The sequence below is a fragment of the Neovison vison genome, chromosome 13, assembly GCF_020171115.1.
Source record: "Neovison vison isolate M4711 chromosome 13, ASM_NN_V1, whole genome shotgun sequence".
NCBI lineage: Eukaryota > Metazoa > Chordata > Mammalia > Carnivora > Mustelidae > Neogale > Neogale vison.
The window spans coordinates 68,349,779-68,359,024 of record NC_058103.1 but is presented as its reverse complement, the minus strand read 5'-3'; positions in this window follow the sequence as shown (position 1 = coordinate 68,359,024).

The following is a 9,246-nucleotide window of genomic DNA, read 5'->3' as shown; positions in this document are numbered from 1 at the left end:
CTACATAACACAGACATTGGTGTAAATAAACCAGAAGATGAACCAACTGGCAGAACAGTCTCTCCAAAGTTAAATGTAAAGAGGCCACATGGCAGAAGATAGGAAGGGCAGAGATGCAGTCAGGAGCTAAATGGATCTTGGGACTGTCCTTGGGAGGGAGGGATGTGGTGGGCACAGAGAGGTGACAGGGACAGACCATCAAACTGAGCATCCCAAGCACAAGGAACCCACATGAAAACTAGACGGGCCTAATGTCACAAGTTCTCACAATCAGCGGGGCTTACCACCTGCAACTTTAAAAATCAGCAGTCTGGGCTCTATGAGAGCCAAGAGAGTCAGAGGAAACAGAGTGCCCACCCTGAAAGAGACAGTACAGCCAACAGTCACAAAGAGATACACAAAAAGACACATAGAAGCAGCAGTCTGAAAAATGCCTGGATCATACAGGAAGGAGACATGCTTACTAATCTGAGAATCCGTGCTAGAGGGGCAGGGATCTTCATGAGGATTCTCCAGGAACAAAGTAAGTGTTGAGTGCCATTTCCTCACCCAGCCCTCTCCCTAGACATGTATATACCTGTGGGAACTAACACAGCACCAATGCTTGCTACCAAATGTGCTAACAGACACCTTGCCCCCATGTCCTCCTGCAGACAAACTCCCTCCAGTACACCCTTGGCCCGAGCCTGTCCAAAGTGCTGCCATAAGCCTAGGGAGGCACAAGCAGTCCCACTAGGGACCAGCCCTCCCCCCGCCATAAAGTGACTCCTCTCCCCCCTCCCCCCGTAAAGTGACTCCTACCCAGGAGAGAGGGGAAAATAACCACACATATACACCAGTCCAACTGTGGCCTCAGCAGTGGGCTGGGGAAAACATCTGGTCTGGATGCAGGCTCCTCACCAATGAAAGCTTATCAGGGAACACATAAAAAAACACCCAGAAATGTGTGCTACTGCAACTCTGGCAAACTCCTGGTCTGACTCAACTCGAGGCCAAGGCAGCTGAAGACGGGTCCACTAACAATGCAGGGACCAAGTGCTGCCCATGTAGGCAAACAGAGCCACTTCAGACAGTGGACTAAAAGCAAAAGTGACTCAGCCATAATAGTAGGGCACATGCAAAACACAAAGGAGTCACAACAGGTTCTGGTGAACAGGGGACATTTCACTTCAGGGCACTATAAAACCTCTTCTTCACAAGGCTACTGCTTTTAAGAGCAAATGTAGCTGACCTTCCTAACATGTAGAAACAGACACATAGAATTAGCTAAAATGAGGAAATAAAGGAGTGTGTTCCAAATAAAAGCATAAGACAAAATCACAGCAAGAGAGCTAAATGGAATGGAGATAAGTAATATTCCTGATAGAGAATTTAAATTTAAAGTAATGGTCATAAAGATACTAACTGGACTTGAGGAAAGAGTGGAAGACCTAAGTGTGACCCTTAACAAAGAGGTAAAAAATTAAAAAAAGAACCAGTCAGAGATGAAGAACTCAACAACTGGAATTACAAATACACCAAATGGAATTAACAGTAGACTGAAGGACAAAAAAGAATAAATCGGTGACCTGAAGGACAGAATAATGGAAAGCAATCATATTGAGCAGGTGAGAGAAAAATAATAATAATAAATGAAAATAGACATAAGGAACTCAGCCACTCCATCAAGCATAATAACATTCATATTATAAGGATCCAAGAAGAAGAAAGTGAAAAGTGTGCAGTAAAGTTATTTGAAGAAATAATAGGTGAAAACTTCCCAAATCTTCACAAAGAAATAGAATCCAGATCCAGGAGGCACAGAGAGCCCCCAACAAAATCAACCTAAGGAGGTCCACACCCAGACGCACAGTAATTAAAATGGCAGAAAGTAGTGAGATAGAGAGAATTTTAAAAAGCAGCAAGAGAAATAAAACAGTTATATACAAGGGAAATCCCATAATGCATATCAGTTGATTTTTTGGCAGAAACTTTGTAGGCCAGGAGGGAGTGGCATGATGTTTTCAAAATACTGAAAGAAAAAAAAAAAAAAAAAGAAAAAGAAAAAAAAAAAAGATGACCAAGAATATCCAGAATAGAGGGAGAGAAAAAGAGTTTCCCAAACAAAAATTAATGAAATTCAAACCACTACACCAATCCTACAAGAAATGTTAAAGGGAACTCTGAGTGGAAAGAAAAAACCTTAAGCAGGAAAAAGAAAAGTAGGAAGCACAAAATCAGTAAAATTACATTTATCTCTAAAAATCAGTCAAGGTATTACAAAATAAAAGGGTGTAACATATGATACCATATATCTAAACTGTGGGAGGGAAAGAATAGGGTCAAACTTAAGAGCCCATCAACTTACTATAGACTGCTCTATGCAGAAGCTGTTATATACAAAACTAATGATAACCACAAATCAAAAACCACGGGGTGCCTGGCTGACTCAGTTGGTAGAGCACGCAGCTCTTGATTGTAAGTTTAAGCCCCATATTGGGCATAGAGACTAATTAAAAATAAAATCTTAGGGGCTCCTGGGTGCTTAGTGGGTTAAGCTGCTGCCTTCCGCTCAGGTCATGGTCTCAGGGTCCTGGAATCAAGCCCCACATCAGGCTCTCTGCTCAGTGGGGAGCCTGCTACCCCATCTCCCTCTGCCTGCTGTTCTGCTTGCTTGTGATATCTCTCTCTCTCTCTCTCTGTCAAATAAATAAATAAAATCTTTTTTTAAAAAATCTTTAAAAAAAAAAACCAATGGATATGCAAAAAAAAAGAGAGAAAGGAATCCAAGTATATCATTAAAGGGAGACAGCAAACCAAGAGAAGAAAGCAAGAGGAGAAAGGAACAGAGATGAACTACAAGAACAACCATAAAACAAGTAATACAATGGCAATAGAAACATACCTATCAATAATTACTTTCAATGTAAATGAGCCAAATGTTCCAATCACAAGATAGGGTGAGAGAATGCATAAAAAATCAAGACTGATCTATATGCTGTCTACAAGAGACTAATTTCAGACCTAAAGGCACATGAAGATTCAAAGTGATGAGATGGAAAAGCATTTATCATGCATGTAAGTGAAAAGCAAGTCAGGGTAACAATATTTTATCGGACAAAATAGACACTGAAAGATAGAATGCAACAAGAGACAAAGAAAGACACTGTATAATCATAAAAACAATGATCCAACAAGAAGATATAACAATTATAAATATGTTCATACCAAACATGGGAGCACCCAAATATATAAAACAGTAAATAATAAACATAAAGAAAGAAATAGTGACACAATAATAGTTAAGAACTTTAATACCCACTTACATCAATGGATAGATGATCCAAATAGAAAACCAACAAGGAAACAGGGATTTTCAAAGACACAGTGAATTAGATGGGCCTAACACACATGAAAAGCTTTCTACCTTAAAACAACAAAACACACATTGTTTTCAAATGTGTGGAACATTCTTCAGAATAGATCACCTATTATGCCCAAAACAGGTCTCAACAAGTTCAAAAAAAGATCAAAATCATACCATGCATCTTTTCTGAACACAACTCTATGAAACTGGACATCAACCACAAGAAAACATATGGAAACAGCACAAATATATGGCGGTTAAATAACATGTGACTAAACAATGACTAGGTCAAACCAAGAAATCAAAGAAGAAATTGAAAATTACCTGGAAACAAATGAAAATGAAAACACCATGGTCCAAAATCTTTGGTATGCAGCAAAAGCAGTTCTAAGAGAAAAATCTGAAATAAAAAACCTAACCTTACATCCAAAAAGGTTTGAAAAAGAAAAACAAACAAAAACCCAAACCAGCAGAAGGAAGGAAATAATAATAATTACAGCAGAAATAAATCATATAAAAAACAAAAAAACGAACAAAAATAAAATGGATCAGTGAAGCCAGCAGGTCGTTCTTTGAAAAGATTGACAAAATTAATAAACTTTTAACCAGATTCATCAAAAAGAGAAAGAGAAGAGGACTCAAATAAATAAAATCAGAAATTAAAAAGAAGGGGCACCTGGGTGGCTCAGTCATTAAGTGTCTGCCTTTGGCTCAGGTCCTGGGATGGAGCCCAGCATCAGGCTCCCTGCTCAGTGGGGAGTCTGCTTCTCCCTCTCTTACTCCCCCTGCTTGTGTTCCCTTACTTGCTATCTCTCTCTCTCTCTCTCTCTCTCTGTTAAATAAATAAATAAAACCTTAAAAAAAAAAAAAAAAGAAATTAAGAAGGAAAAAATAGCAACCAAAACCACAGAAATACAATTAAAAGAGGATACTATGAAAAATCATATGCCAACAAATTGAACCTAGAAAAAAATGGATAAATTCCTAGAAATATTTAACATCCTAAAACTGAATCAAGAAGAAATAGAAAATTTGAACAGACTGATTTCCAGCAATGTCCAGGACAAAATGGCTTCACATATGTGTTTTACCAATTTTTAAAGAAGAACTAATATGTATTCTTTTCAAACTATCCAAAAAATAGAAGGAAAGCTTTCAAATTCATTTTATGAGGTCAACATTACCATATCAAGCCAAATAAAGACACTACAAAAATGAGAACCCAATACCTCTAATGACCAAAGATGCAAATGCCCCCCCAAAAAATATTGTCAAACCAAATCAAATAATACATTAAAAAAAAACACTCACTACAATTAAGTGTGATTTATTCTTGGGATGCAAGAGTGATTCAACATTTGCAAATTAGTCAACAGGATACATCACATCAAGAGAAAGGATACAAACCACATATTTGACACAATTATGTCAAAGCATATTTGACAAAGATCAACATCCACATGAAAAAACCCTCAATGAAGCAGGTTTAGAGGAACATATATCAACATAATAAAGGCTGAATATAAAAAACACACAGCTGACATTATGATCAATGAGGAAAAACTGAGAGCTTCTCCTCAAAGATCACGAATCCATTCTCACCACTTTTAGTCAACGTATATTAGAAGTCCTAACCACATCAATCAGACAAGAAAAAAAAAATAAAGGCATCCAAATGGGTTAGGAAGAAATAAAACTTTCATTATTTGCAGATGACATAATACTATACATAGAAAACCCTGAAGATTCCACCAAAATCCTAGTCGAATTGATAAATGAATTCAGTAACGTTGCAAGATACAGAATCAATATACAGAAATCTGTTGCATCTCTATACTAATAATGAAGCAGCAGAAAGAGAAATTAACAAAGCAATCACATTTACAAATATACCAAAAATAATAAAATACACAGGAATAAACTTCTAAGGAGTTGAACAATCTGTACTCTGAAAACTATAAAATATTGATGAAAGAAATTCAAGATGGCACAAACAAATGGAAAGATACCCCATGTTCATAGATTGGGAGAACAAATATTGTGAAAATGTCCATTCCACCCAAAGCAATCTGCAGATTTAATGCAATCCCTATCAAAATACCAACAGCATTTTTCACAGTACTAGAGCAAATAATCCTAAAACATGTATGGAACCATAAAAGACCCTGAATACCCAAAGCAATCTTGAAAAAGTATAACAAAACTGGAGGTATCATAGCACACCTCAGTGGCTCAATTGGTTAAGCAGCTGCCTTTAACTCAGGTCGTGATCTCAGGGTCCTGGGATTGAGCCCTATATCAAGGCTGTCCTTCTCCTTCTCTCTCTGCCTACCACTACCCCTGCTAGTTCTCCCTCTTTCTCTTCCTCTTTCTCTCTCTCTTCCTGCCAAATAATAAAATCTTTAAAAAAAAAATTCAACACTGTTAAGAGATAAAATAGTTAACATCTTAAAAAACTAGAAGTATCATAATCCCATATTTCAAAATATACTACAAAGTCGTAGTAATCAAAATAGTATGGTACTAGACCAAAATAGACACTTGGATCAACAGAACAGAGTCCAGAAATAAACCCACAATTGTATGGTTACTTAATCTTTGACATGGCAGGAAAGAACATGCAATGGGAAAAATATATTCTCTTTAAAAAAAGGTTAAAACTGGAGGAAAATGGACCACCTTCTCATACCATACACAAAAAATAAACTCAAAATATATTAAGGACCTATATGTGAGACCTGACAGCATAAAAATCCTAGAAGAGAGCACAGGCAGTAATATCTCTGACTTGGCCATAGTGACATTTTTCTAGCTATACCTCCTGTGGCAAGGGAAAACAAAAGCAAAAATAAACTATTAGGATTATATCAAAATAAAAAGCTTCTGATCAGCAAAGGAAACTATCAACAGAACTAATAAAATACATCCTATTGAATGAGAGAAGGTATTTGCAAAAGACATATCTAAGAAGGGTTAGCATCTAAAATATATAAAGAACTTATACAACTCAACACCCCCAAAATGGACAGTCCAATTAAAAAATGATAAGACATGAACAAATATTCCTCCAAAGAAGACATACAAGTGACCAACAGACATGAAAAGATGCTCAGCATCACTTATCATCAGGGAAATGCAAATCATAACCACAATGAGATACCACCTCACACCTGTCAGAATGGCTAAAATCGAAAGCACAAGAAACAGCAAGTGTTGGGGAGAAAGTGGAGAAAAAGAAACCCTCAGGCATGGTTGGTGCGAACACAAACTAGTACATTCACTGTGGAAAACAGTATGGAAGTTCCTTAATAAAATGAAAACAGAATGACTAGATGATCCAGTAATTTTACTACTGGGTATTTACCTGAAGAATATGAAAGCAAGAATTCAAAAAGATAATGCACCCCTATGTTTATTTCAGCATTATTTACAGTAGCCAAATTATGGAAGCAGCCCAAGTGTCCATCGACAGATGAACAGATAAAGAAGTGGTACATTTATATAATGGAGTATTACTCAGCTGTAAAAAAGAATGAAATCTTGCCATTTGCAACAACATGGATGGATATAGAGGATATAGCACCAAGTTGGAAAAAAAAAAAAAACAGAGAAAGACAAATATCAAGATTTTGGTCATATGTGGAATTTAAGAAACAAGAGATATGGTCAAAGGAAAAAAAAAAAGGCTAACCAAAAAACAGACTCTTAATTATAAAGAACAGATGGTTGCCAGAGGGAAAGTGGGTGGATGGATGGGTGAAATAGGTGAAGGAGATTAAGAGTCCACCTACCTTGATGAGCACTGACTAATGTATAGAATTGTTGGATCCCTATACTTTACACCTGAAACTAATATAATAGTGTATGTTAACTAAACTACTATTTTAAAAAATCAGAAAATTTTTTTAAAAAGAAATTCTTCATTACCATAAAACAAAGAGGCATCTTTCTTCATTTGCCTCATGAAGTCTTCAAGTTTTGTTCTATTTAGATCTTTATGCAACAGAGAATGTTTTTTCTTTTTGTTGTTATTTGTAATGAAAGATAAGATTCTACTTGTTTCCAAAAGCATCTTTTATAAAAAAGGTCACACTTCCCCACTGATTTGCAGAGCCTGGTCTCTCATGTATCAACTTCATACACACACAGTTTTGTATCTGGGCTTCCCGTCTGTCTCCATTGGTCCATTATCCTATTCCCATGTCAACATCACTTCTTCTTGAATGCTATCACTTTGCAATGTCTTCAAATATTGGTAGGATACTTCCCCCAAGATGTTCTCTTTCATAGCTGTCTTAGCTTTTTTCCCCTTTGTTCTTCTAAGTGAATGTTAGAATCACCTCAAGTTCCATGAAAACATTAGTGATATTTTTATTGGAATAATGCTTTGAATTTATACACAAATTGAGGTAATTTACATCTTTAGTATTTTGACTTGATCACACTCTCTCTCCACTTATCTAGTTCTTTTTTAATGACTTTCAATAAAGTTTTATAATTATCTCCATAAAAGTCTTGTACATCTTTTGTTAGATTTATTCCTATTGCTTTACACTTTAGTTGCTATTAAATGCTATCCTTTTAAAAATACATTTTGAAATGTTTTTTGCTGGATTTGATATGTAATAAACCTGTGGCAATCTCTTCTTAGTTTAACAGTTTAGTTGTACAGGCTCTTGGGCTACTTATTAGACTCAAATGTAGAGTATGGTTTCTTCCTTTTCAATCCTTCTGCTTTCTTACTCTAATCTCTGGGCTTCCTGGGCTGGCCAGCACAATGCAAAACAAGACATGCTTCTCTCATATCTGGTTTTAAAGGGAATGTTTCTAATGTTTCACTGCTTTGAGTAAGATTTCATCATTTAAGGAAGTTTTCCTCTATTCCTACTTTTCTAAGTAGTTTGATTATAAAAGAACAGTGAATTTGGGGGCACCTGGGTGATGCCACCAGTTGAGGTCCAACTCTCTGTTTCAGCTCAGGTCATGATCTCCAGATCATGAGACGGAGCCCCATGGCAGTTTCCACTCTCCCTTTCATTTGCTTGAGAGTCTCTGTGCCTCTCCCTCTGCCCCACCCACTCATGCTCTCTTGCTTTCTCTCTAAAATAAATCCTTTTTAAAAAATTGGATTTTGTTGACTTTTTTGTTTTTATTGAGAAAATCCTGTGATTTTTCTACATTAATCTGTTAATGTAGTAAATTGCATTAATGATCTTTCCAATCATATATCATCCTCACATTACTGGACTAAATCCCATATGTGCATGATGCAATTTCTTAAACATTTTGGGTTTTGGTCATTAATTGGTTGAAGAGCTTTTTGCTTATAAGTGGATCCAACAGTCTAGCTTGTGATGTTTCACTTACCAGCTTATTATACTTTGGTTAAACTGCTCTATTTTATTATTTTTTATTTTTCAAAAATTTATTTGAGATAGAGAGCACATGCACATTATGGGGGTTGGAGGAGGGAAGGAGAGAATCTTAAGCAGACTCCACACTGAGAACAGAGCTCAGTGCCAGGCTCGATGTCACAACCCTGAGATCATGACTTGAACCAAAATCAAGTCAAAAGATTTACTGACTGTACCACCCAGGCACCCCAGCCTATTCTATTTTAAAAGTTGGGCAATCTTCTTTCTTCTTCCAGACTCTGAAACAATCTTTTTATGACAATATGGAATTAAAAGTTATCTTCTACTTGAATTCTTGATATAACTTGCCTATGAACCCAGCTTGCTTTGTTGATATGAGAGAAAAGGAATGGGAGATAGGTTAATTAGTGGTAGAGGTTTTAAATACCATTTTAATTTGTTAAGTGGGTAGAGATATTTTCATGCTTTCTATTGTTTTATTGTTTCCTATTCTTTGACAAGTTGTATTTTCCTAATCAATTGTGA